The 12,866-nt window shown below is 32.8% G+C and overlaps 1 protein-coding gene across 1 annotated transcript in view; it reads left to right on the top strand.

Annotated features, from left to right (window-relative positions):
- The first annotated feature begins 10,278 nt into the window (after positions 1 to 10,278).
- Positions 10,279 to 12,866, top strand: part of LOC111059395 (Krueppel-like factor 6) — a 511,994-nt gene continuing 509,406 nt past the window's right edge. Inside the window, exon 1 of the mRNA XM_039431282.1 lies at positions 10,279 to 10,302. The gene's annotated coding sequence lies outside the window, so the exon portion shown is untranslated. The remainder of the gene's footprint in view (positions 10,303 to 12,866) is intronic.

Below are 12,866 nucleotides of genomic sequence, written 5' to 3' on the forward strand. Positions count from 1 at the left end.
AGAAATGAGGTAACCTTGTGTTACTCCTCTCCCAAATTTAGATAAGGTTACACATAGTCCGGAATAGGTTAAGGCTGTAAAAAGGCTAAAATAAACCTCCTACTGGTGATATTTTCCAAATTTTTCGATTTGTATATCATCAAGCTATCAAAATGAAAAAAAATTCAGGAAAACATTTTCTTTTCCAATCATTAATTTTTGAGATATGAGCGGTTAAAGTTCAAATTTTCACAGAACATTTCAAATTCGGTAGAGATAAATCTAAGAGATTTGAAGGATAAGTTCTTCATGTTATTGTTGATCTAGTATAACAAAAATTTCCTTGAAATATCAATTTTGGATTCAAATTACCAAAAATACCACAACTAAAAGTTATTTTTTTGTTTTACTAGATCAAAAATACCATGAAGAATCTATCTTTTAGATCTCATGGATTTATCTCTCATCAAATTTGAAATGTTCTGTCCCGAAAATTAAAACTTCAGGCGCTCATATCTCAAAAAGTAATGATCGAGAAAAAAATTTTTTTACTGTGAAAACTTCTTCATTTTGATAACTTGATGATATTAAAATCGAAAATTTTGAAAAATATCACCAGTAGGAAGTTTATTTTTAGTCTTTGCACAGCCTTAACCTATTCCGGACTATGTGTAACCTTATCTAAATTTGGGAGAGGAATAGCACAAGGTTACCTCATTTTTCTCTCCCTACTCTGATAATTTCGATGATGTATTATTGTATGAATCAATGGAGACATCAATAAAGCAATCATCCACAATTTTCATAGAGTCACAATTCTATCAGTTTTGAACACAAGGGATTTTGAATTTAGATTCAGTTAACTTTCATGGAATTTGTCAAGAAATTATTTGTATAGAAAAATTGACTTTAGAGGAAGGCAATTTATGAGTCCTTAATCATTTTCACAAATAATTATTTTTAACGAAAATCCTTAAATAAATGCTGCAAATCACCCCGAAGACCTCTGCTACTGCAGACATTGACAACAGGGTTAACAGCTAGATGGAAATTCGATGAGAACTACTATCCAAAAATTAATTGCTACATTCTCTATTTAATTCCATCTATGTCCACAAAGTAGATTTTCAAATTTAGATGCTTCAGAACTAAACATAGAAGAATTATTCTACATTATTATCACTAAAATAGGTAATATTCACATAAATTGAGGGAATAATTCTGCGGGACCAAAAAACAAACTTAATATTTGTCTAGAAAGTTCTCAGTATTGTTTTACCATCACTAATTTGTTCAGGTCACAGTATCGAGATACTGTACTCGTATAATATAGTCTATATTTCTGATCATTACAGAATGTGGCTGTAATGATTGGAATTGTGGTTTTACTCCCTAAATTTGATTCACATTGTTTATGGAAATGAGAGACGATTCGCTCGTGAATTGATTTCAAAGCATTTGAATGCAATTATATTGCATGATGTGGCAGCCTCTGTGTAACCGACATGTGTTCAGTCTTCTCGCAATATATGTGTAATATTATCAAACTGAGTTTGTATTTTGGTCTCATATATGTGGCATTATCATAGGTTTGTCCCATATATGTTCGATATTATCACACGAGTTTGTATGTTGGTGTAATATTATCATGTTGGCAGGCCTGATAGCATTACAGACAAACAGTAGTGCCACCCTTCTGTGTCAATAATACACTAATTACATGCCACACTGGAAAATGAACAAGGAAAGATAGTGGGATCCAACTTATAATGGCAGTATTTGACTAACATAGCTGTTGCTATCCTTGTCTATAATATTAAACTTTGAATATCAAAATGTGTATCAATTAATAATGTCTATCAATATCAAACTTGTCTATAATATCTACTCATAGTGGCAGTATTTGACTAACATTGGAGTTGCTATCCTTGCCTATCATTCGACAAGGAGGATAGATCTATCTTTTTTTTCCCTGCTCCACAACGTTGCCAGATCATATTCTTAACAATGGCGAAGTATAAAGTATTCGATTTTTATATAGAGTTGTCTCACTGTCAGAACCGAGATTTTTCATAAAGTGACTGGAATATTGTCTCGGCCTTTGGAGAGCAGCTTTTAGTATGATCCTGTGAATCTAAATCTACTGTGATTCTACTGTAATTCTACTGTAATCTAAATCTACTGTAATTCTACTGTAATCTGAATCTACTGTAATTATTCTGTAATTTAAATCTTCTGTGGTTGTACTGTAATCTGAATCTACTGTAATTATTCTTTAATCTAAATCTACTGTGATTCTACTGTAATCTGAATCTACTGTAATCGAAATCTACTGTAATTCTACTGTAATCTGAATCTACTGTAATTATTCTGTAATTTAAATCTTCTGTGGTTGTACAATAATCTGAATGTACTGTAATTATTCTTTAATCTAAATCTACTGTAATCTAAATCTACTGTAATTTATTGAAATGACCATTTTATTGAAATTAGTGTCTAAGGAACCCCCCCACACCCTTATACTGAAATATGGATTGGTCATAAGCTGAATAGACCATCATCAATAACTTTAAATCTCCAACACTGCTCAATCTGTAGAATTTATGAACAATATATTTCATTTTTTCACACATATTATCAATATGTGCATTCCACTTCAGATGTTGATCTAACCTAGATATTCAACCTCTCTCACGTTTGTCAGTGATTGACATAATGTTAAGGAAATATATCTATCATTGATCAACATTTTATAATTGGGACTCAATATTTTTTTTATGAATTCCAACAATAAATTCCATCCCTGCGAAAATGTTAAATGGTGGAATTAAAATTCATTCGTTTGACTGTGCTGAAAGGAGTAGTCCGTCAAACTCAGATTTTGTTATCAGGGAATGTATAATATACATTCAATATACATTCTTCAATATACATTCCCTGAATGTATACATTCTTCAATATACATTCCCTGAATGTATACATTCTTCAATATACATTCCCTGAATGTAAACATTCTTCAATATACATTCCCTGAATGTATACATTCTTCAATATTCATTCCCTGAATGTATGCAAACTTCAATATACATCCCCTTATAACAAAATTTGAGTTTGATGGATTACTCCTTTCAGCACAGTCAAACGAATGAATTTTAATTCCACCATTAAACATTTTCGCAGGGATAGAATTTATTGTTGGAATTCATAAACAAAATATTGAGTCCCAATTATAAAATTTTGATCAATGATAGATATATTCCCTTGGCGAATAAACTATTATAGTTTATTTTGAACAAGAATGATCAGTAATGACTTGCTACCAATTTTATCCAAATAGGTTGATAGCTTTCACCTATCACCTAAGGAAAGTCATCGGGTCCAGTTATACTAACATCTTGATAAATCATGAATGGATTTAATGCCTATAAATAAGAAGTCCAGTTCAGAGCAAATCAAATTATAATTTTCAAATGATTCAAAAATTTACAGTTTACACCAGAATAAATAATCATACATGGATTGAAAATGATTCAGGTTACAAATATGTTTGATATGTTCATCAAAATAGATTCAAAAGCTTACTCATAGCTCAGAAATTAATGATTCAAATCAAGATCAGAAAATATAAAACTTACAAACTAAGAGTACTTATCTTTTATTTACGGGTTATAAGGCAGGCTTATGGCTTTCAAAAATTAAACAAAATATTTAACACAAATTGAAAAGAAAAATTGAAATCTACATTTCAATTATGTTCAATAACATCAATAGACTTTATAAAACATTCAGATCTCAAACAAAACATTTTAAATTTCAATTATTTAGAAAATTTTCAGCAGGAGATAAATACTTCTACCATTAGCCCAAACCTTACAACAATGAGAGAAACGTCTGAGAGAAGCACCTAAAGCTCCAAAGCACTACATAGACACGTCATCTATTGCTAACTAATAAAGAATACAAATTTATAATTATTATATCTATTATTCTCAATAAATCTTTATTTTAAAACCGTTTTGAACTGTTTATTTAACCTTTATATGGTTTAGAATTATGTTTTTATTTAGAAAAATAACTCTATCACAGTGATTTATTCAACATTAGTGTAGCTGATAAATTCCCGGTAAAACGTTAAGGTTAAATAATCGATTACACCGATATTTGCTATCAAGTCTTATTGATATTGAATTGAAGATTCGATTTTAATCGAGAAAAATGTAATATTACAGTAGTGAGTGAGCAAGGAGATATATAAGGGTTTCCTTTTCAAGGAGATATATAAGGTTTTAACCTGTTGTAGCCATGTATGTATTTATGCAAAAATGAATAAAAACATTACATCAGATATACCGGTATCAGCCATCATCTATAGAATGAGTGCCAAGGTAGAGAATCGGCAACACTGTTTCTCTATCTATCTTCACTGGCATTATAACGTGGACTTCACTATAGCAAGCAGCTCTCTGTGGGTTTGTGGAATTATCGCCCACGTTGTATGAGGTTACCTCTTTATAACACATCACATGCAGAATTCTAAACACAACATGCAGTCAGATTAGGTTAGTTAGCTGGTCTCTCACATACAGAACTCCCCTTTGATAATAACGTACTAAAACTTCAAAGCATTTCTCACATCGCTGGACACAGCTATGAGCTAGCATCTTCATTATTTTCTAAATTTTGTCTCCCTCCAACTTCTCTACTGTTTCTCCTCATATGCATATTTTGATTAGAACTGCTCATATCATATATGAGCTTGTATGTATTTTGATTAACACAGTACATGTTGTAAGGGCTGTTTGCCTTTATCTTATACATTCGCAACTATATACTGCTCTGACCTTATCAGATTTGTTCCAGTATCAAAATCAGAAAGCTCTACTTTATTTTATATCCCTCTTTTCTACTCGTAACTGATAAGATCGAATCTATTCTATTCTCTATCAGATAATTTACTCATTTCATATTGAACAAAATATTTCCAGACGTGAACTAACTCTACTCTATTCTACTGTAATCTAAATGTACTGTAATTCTACTATAATCTAAATCTTTTGTAATTCTACTGTAATCCAAATCTACTGTAATCTAAATCTATTGTAATTTATTCTACTGCTGTAATCTAAATCTACTGTAATTCTACTGTGATCTGAATCTACTGTAATTCTACTGTAATCTAAATCTACTGTAATCCAAATCTACTGTAATTCTACTGTAATCTAAATCCACTGTAATTCTACTGTAATCTAAATCTACTATAATTCTACTGTAATCTGAATATACTGTAATTCTACTGTAATCTAAATGTACTGTAATTCTACTGTAATGTAAATCTACTGTAATCTAAATCTATTGTAATTTATTCTACTGTAATTCTACTGTAATCTGAATCTACTGTAATTCTACTGTAATCTAAATCCACTGTAATTCCACTGTAATCTGAATCCACTGTAATTCTACTGTAATCTAAATCTACTGTAATTCTACTGTAATCTAAATCTACTGTAATAATTGACCAAGCGAAGTGAGGTCTAAGATTCAAATCGACGGGTTGGCATTCCTGTTAGTGTTTAAATGTTTATATGTTGCGCATTCACGGCGAAACGCGGTAATAGATTTTCATGAAATTTGACAGGTATGTTCCTTTTTAAATTGCGCGTCGACGTATATACAAGGTTTTTGGAAATTTTGAATTTCAAGGATAATATTAAAGGAGAAAGGAGCCTCTTCCATACGCCAATATTAGAGTAAAAATCAGTCTATAGAATTATTCATCATGAATCAGCTGTTTAGTGGACTATAATACTACCCGTTCAAAAACATCGAACATCTTCATAATGTATCTTTCCATCAACGTTAGTAGACAGTTGACTATAATACTACCCGTTCAAAAACATCGAACATCTTGAAAATGTATCTTTCTATCAACGTTGTAGACAGTTGCAGCCAGACCTGATAACAGCGCTCACACTCGCATTCCGGGACGACACGTCACGGTACGATAGGACAGAAAGCTCCATGTTTATTTCGGATTTTTTCTAGATATTTTAAATTGATAAATTATTTATTAATTTTCAAGATGTTCGATGTTTTTGTTAGTCCACTAAATAACTGATTTATGGTGAATAATATTCAATTTTTGAGAAAACATAACAGCAGGTCAATGTAAGTTACTGAGCGCGAAGTCTACTGTTCACAGAACTACTAGTTTTATTCCACTGCTTTCTACTCGTAACTGATAAGATCGGATATTATCTATTCTCTATCAGATAATTTACTCAGTTCATATTGAACAAAATATTCTCAGCCGTGAACAAACTCTACTCTATTCTACTGTAATCTAAATCTACTGTAATAATTCTACTCTGATCTACTGTACTGTACGTCACCGTAGATAACCGTAAGTAGATATCCCGTGGTATGGGTAGATATTTTATCAACTCAAGCCTTTTATTGTCGCCTACTGTGTATTATGAAACTGTATTGGCCGGGTGAGAGTTCAAGACCGGCACAGTATGAGAGACTATCAGCGTCACATAGCTTCACCAAAAACAACTACTAGGACTATCGGCTTCAGTTTACAGTGAGATTTGTAACAGCATAAACGCCCTATCCATGGGATATCTTCTTATGCTATCTTCTCTCAATGACGTCACTCCACTCTGTTTTAACTCACTCTACTCACTGATCTGTTCTATTTTCTATCAATTCATCTATTCATTTCATATTATGAAAAGTCTTTTCTGACGTAGTCTAATCTAACTCCACTTCATCTCACTCTAATCTACCCTACTCTACTTCACTACTACCCTCCTCTATGCCAGAAATCAATCGAGGTCTTTCCTAAGAAGAGCTTCTACTTGTAGTCAATTTGTATCTGTTATGGCTATTTATATCTTGAAGTATATGTAGCTGTTATTTGTTTAATATTGCATCTATATAGAAAATGTTAGGTTCATGCTATCTTTTCTCAATTATACCACTCTACTCTGTTCCAACTCACTTTATCAAGGACTAACCCACAAACTATCCATTTAGAATTCTCTGCACTCTCCCGTTTTCCTGTCCTCTGTTCATTCTAATCCTGTATTCTGTAAGAAAATACAGGTGAGAAGCAAAACATTACACGTGGAAGAAGCCGACACTCGATTCAACTCCTACATAATTTGAAAGAGAAGCTGCGACAGACGTTTATGAAAAATTCACTTAGCAACAAGAAAGTCGACACAGCGCAAAGGATAAAGATGGCTTCGCTGGAAAGAGAGATGTGCAAAGGAGAGAGATGGAGTTATGATCTGGAGATGGAACAGGGAGAGATGGATTCAGCAAGGAGAGATGGAAAAGAGAGAGATGGAGTGAGAACCTAGAGTTGCAAAGGAGAGAGATTCAGTGATAATCTGGAGATGGAACACAGAGAGAGTGAGAGGAATTCAGCAAGGAGAAATGGGAAACAGAGAGATGGATCAAGCAACGAGAGATGTAAAGGAAAGAGATGCTGTGAGGACCTAGAGATGGAATTGATAGAGATGCAGTGAGGACCCAGATATGGAAACGAGAGAGACGCGTCGAGGACCAAGAGATGCAAAGAAGAGAGATACATTGAGCAACGAGAAATGCAAAGGAGAGAGATGAAGCGAGTCTGCGAAACGAGATAACTCGAGTAGAGTAAATATTTTCCGGAATTATGCCGGCCTGAACTCGTTTGCTAGCGCTTATTTGCTTTACAAATAGTTTACAAAAGACTTGCTCGCCCGAAATAAAACAACGCTGTACGAAACCGCCATTGCAGTGACGTCACTACGTCTCAACTTCACCACTAATGAATCATGCTATGAAGAATTATCAGCAAAGTCCATGCACTTGCTGTTTAAACTTCATGGAGAAATCGCTACCACAGTACTTATTTCAAACTTCATCCCCGTTAACTGCACTCCATTATTTATCTCGTATGGAAGATTTATAGCAGTCTTCGGGAAACTGGATTTCGAGGAACTTCTAGACAATTACCTCGATAAAACCTGCAATTTTCTCGGTAAACACTCAAGTCAAGCACCAAGATTCAAGATTCGACTTATAAACTTGAAAGTTCATAAACTTTTATCGGTTTCATGTTATACCTTCTCCCCTAAATAGTTTGTGTTCTTGTTAAATATCAAGCTTTTATATAATAATGAATAATGAATTTATTGCCAAATGAAAGAAATATTCTTACAAATGAAAATAATCATTGAAAATACAATAGAATAAAAGAAAAATTGAAAAAACACATTTTATATATTAATATAATATTGGTTCTTGAACTATTTTTGACGACACTAGAATCAAGTCTATGAATGAAATATATTAGTAACTAGTACTCACGTGTTTATAATAGATGGTTAGAATAATACTGTATGATAAAATACATTCCTACAAAATGAATAGTGTTCAAATTTGGAGTATTTTTAAAAATTTAAATGTTGAGCAATTAAATCCTTTTGTTATATTTTTCAAATTAATAGACAACAGACTGCTCTAAATATTGATTGAAGAAGACTAAGAAATTGTCAAAAAACCACAGATTTATTGATACTTAGAAAGGCCGGTTTCGGTTATTACATCATTGTCTGAATAAACTCAGTTTATCAGAGATTGACAATGGTGTAATAACCGAAACCGGTCTTTCTAAGTATCAATAAATCTGTGGTTTTTTGACAATTTCTTAGTCTTTTTCATTCAATATGATTAATTACCACAATATCAAATTCTCAACAACATAAAAACTTCTCTAAATAGTTTGTACAATCAAGTCTATGAATAAAAGATATTAAAAACTAGAACTCACGTGTTTAAAATAGATGGGTGGAATAATATGATAGAATACATTCCTACAAAATGAATAGTGTTCAAACTTGGAGTATCTTTATGACTTGAAACATTAAGCAATCTCCTTGTAATATCTTTCAAATAGACGACAGACAGCACTAAATAGTTTGTTCAATAAACTACATCAAAGATGGTATTATTTTACAAAGCTCAATCATAATATTGTATCTTTCGTTTACAGTTTCTTCAATATCGGAGATTGTAATTACCTAACAAAGCTCAATCATAATATTATATCTCTGTTTAATAGTTGAGAATAAAACTCAGGTTAGTGAAGAAGTAATCTTGATATTTACAAGAGTTACTATGAAGTCTTGTATTTCTTAGATTCCATGTTCCTCTTTATACTGCACTATTAAGTTTATCCAATCAGTTCAGGAATTTTACATCGTTGTAAACTTCATATGAAATTCAAGAAATTTTGAAAACTAGTTTGATTGATGCATTCAAGAAATACTATCAAATCTTGCATCCTATAATTTCAACGCTCTGTTCAAGTAATATTAACAAGTTATGCATCCCATAATTAAATTCAAACCTTCATTTCAATGGCACAGTTTCATTTGATAGGTTTAATAGGTTCAAAATAGAGGTTTCAACCCTCTATTTTTATGGCACAGTTTCATTTGATGGGTTTAAAACCTTTGATGACAACAAAATATAGCTTCATATCCCAGTAACCATTCCGAGTTTCTCATTTGTTATTCATTCAAAATATGTACTGGCAACTGAACAACTGCATAAATTTACGATTCCTTGCATTTTCTCTTCAATGCTCTTCTCGTTTCCTACAGGTAATGTTTTAGCAATGCGGAAACTCAGGAAGTGAAAGTGTAAATTTTTAGTGGGAAAACATGAAGAACCCAATATATAACCTATAAACTTGAGTGTTGATAGGAAATAACATTGGGTAATACGGTGAGGCAGAACATCCAAAAGGATCTCTTTGCCATAAGAATAAATAAATAAATAGAACAATGCGGAAATATTCCAGAAACATGATTTCTTTCCCAACATGAAACTTTGTACAGTGGAAAAAAAATTGAGCAAGATGATTCCTGGACGATACAAACTATGATGGATTGAAGAACAAGATTGCTGTTTGTAGATTATGTAAAAATCTAAAAATATTATTTCCTCGATCTTTGATTTAATTTATATCTCTGTGGGGAAACGTCACACACTAGGAGAAATACCACAAAGTCTCTATCCATACAATTGAATTAGCGTTACAATTTATTAAGTTGATCAGTATCTACAAGTTATGTTGATTCATGTTATATATTTTGTTACATAGAATGAGCATCCTGAGAGATAAGTAACTTACCAATTTTTCTTTTCATAACATTACTGGAATTTTTTTAATTAATTGATCTGTTCTGTTTCAGGTATGTGATGGTGTGATGAATATCCTTATAGTTGATTCATTCTCATGAGGTTCAGGAGCTCCATATTCAGGTAATGCTGCTTTGATTTCTTCATATTGTGGGATCTCAGGGAAAGTGTTGCAAAATTTATTTGGAATATCTTATACAATTATATTTGTATAGGCTTTTCGATAATCAATAAGATGAGTTCACTGATATCTTGTTCTTTGAAAGTACAAGTACTATTAACTATATGGAAATGTTCTTAAAGTTCATAGAATAATTCTTCATAAGGATCATATTCTCATTCATTGATTATGATAACTGGATATTCGGATAGCCCAGCCCCGAAATTCCAGAAATATTTCTGTATTTATTATTAGATAACTCATCCATTTGAACATTGAATAATTGAAATTAATTTCTGATACTAACCAAAATACTTCTACACATTAATTTCAATACTTATTCTGTGCCACCGATCCATATTTGAACGAGCGTAACGAGTTCTTACTTATGACTACAGCCTCGAGTCATTGTCCGTTTGTCGGTTTGTTGATCTGCTTGTTTGTTTTACGATAACTTCCTATCGCATTATCCAATCCTCTTCAAATTTCATATCATTAACCCTTTAAACCATTATACATTTTACAGGTCCAATTATTTGTGGGCTTGTACGTTTGTCTGTTCGACGATAACTTCCGATTGCTTCCATCAATTCACTTGAAATTTCCAACACTTAGTATACAGATCAAGTTCGTTGACCAAACGAAGCTGACTCACTCCTTCGTCTTTATTTTAGGATGTAACAGGATAACATTGCGCAAGTGTTTAAGAAAAATTGTATGTAGTAATTTTTCATAACAATAACAAATCAACTATCAGCTAGGTTTTAATAATTGATAATTCAATACTACTTGAACTAATACTTCATCTCTTCTCTTCATTCATGAAATCTACATAAATGAAAACGTTTACTATGATTCGTCCCTTAATCATCACCTAGGCTTGAATTCTTCTACAATTTTAATTTTTCTGAATAAACAAGCGAACGAAATAGTTCTCTTGACATCTCTACTGCATTCATACATCACCAGACGAATATCAGCGGCATTATGAGCGAGTTCCCCAGCCCGGGGTGCTCACTAGTATTACCCCAGACGAGAATCTGTAGTATTAGATATTTCGTAGGTAGCTTCTATCTGCTATCACCCCTAGCACTATTTACTATGAGCTTAAAGGGGATTTAGGCATAGTAGTGCAGTGAGTAGAGTAAAAACGGGGTTTCCTTGGTTTTATGCCGCGGGGCCCCATTCGGCGATAATGCTCCCTTGTAAACGTCATTTTCGAAAAAAGCTTCAGACCCTCGTCTCATGTCTAGACACGGATCTACACCACTACTCTCTCACTCACTCCCTTACTCTCTCTCAGTCTCTTTCTTCCTCTCTCACTCACTCTCGTGTTCTCTATTTCACACCCACCCACTCAGTCAATCACTCTCTCTCTCCCTCTGCCGAAGAGTATTAATCTCTCTTTTTCTCTCTATTACACACGCACACCCCCACTCGCTCACTCAATCTCTCTCTCCCTCTGCCAAAGAGTATTCACCTCTCTCTTTCTATAACAGTGTCGCTAAGCCATATCAAAGCCTATGCCATCATTTTCAGCGTCCATTAATGTATTCCAGGCAGAAGATGCTGTGTCGTATTGAGCGTTAAGGAAAGAGAGAGAGAGTGAGAGAACCTGAGAGAGAGCGATAGAGGGATAGATATATAGATAGAGAGTGAGAGAGAGTGAGTAAGAGCGAGTCTGTGTCAGAGTGTAGTATCTTCATCCATTGAAAAGCAATTCTTAACTATATCTCTACTCTAATCTATCTATATCTATTCATACTCAAGCCAAATATCTATTTATAATACAACCGTATCCATTCATACTTGCTCTTCATATCTATATATATACACCAAAATCCATTCTTTCTCACCCCAATATAGATATATATAAATCCATATCCAACTATACTACCCCCATTCCACTTCTTCTTCTTCTTCTTATTCTCCTTCTTCTTCTTCTTCTCCTTCTTCTCTTCTTCTTCTTCTCTTCTTCTTCTTCTACAATTGATAAAGTTTAACAGTTTTGAAAAAAAAAATAGTGAAAAAGAATTATAGAATATTTTTAAAATGCTCGGGGTCGTGGTTCTGGCAGCGGAGATAGCTAATCAACTACAATTCGTATAAATTAATATTGAATAAATTCTAGGCTCTTAATAACTAAAAGCGCTTGTCGGCGTGGCCAATAATTTAACGAAGAAAATTTTATGTTTTTCTGCACTGAAATATTTTCGAAGCGTAGATTGGGGCCCCTTTAAACTTATAACTCACGTGAAATTCCTTGGCGGTCGTGGTTTCTTCTTTAGATCAAAATCGTTTGATCGGCAGCAATCCAGGCTTCGGTTTCAGCACGTGTGGAATTTTAATTTAATATTTCCTTCACCAAATTAATTAAGGGATAATTTACTTTAAACTTTTAAATTTATCGATTGATAAAAGAAAAAGAAATTTACAAATAACAAATAGATTGGCCTAAAATATCGGCTCACAATAGAACATATAAAATCGAACAAGAATTTTTTACTAATAGGTCTTGGTAACTATA

Source organism: Nilaparvata lugens, chromosome 6 (assembly GCF_014356525.2).
Source record: "Nilaparvata lugens isolate BPH chromosome 6, ASM1435652v1, whole genome shotgun sequence".
In the NCBI taxonomy this organism is placed as follows: Eukaryota; Metazoa; Arthropoda; class Insecta; order Hemiptera; family Delphacidae; genus Nilaparvata; species Nilaparvata lugens.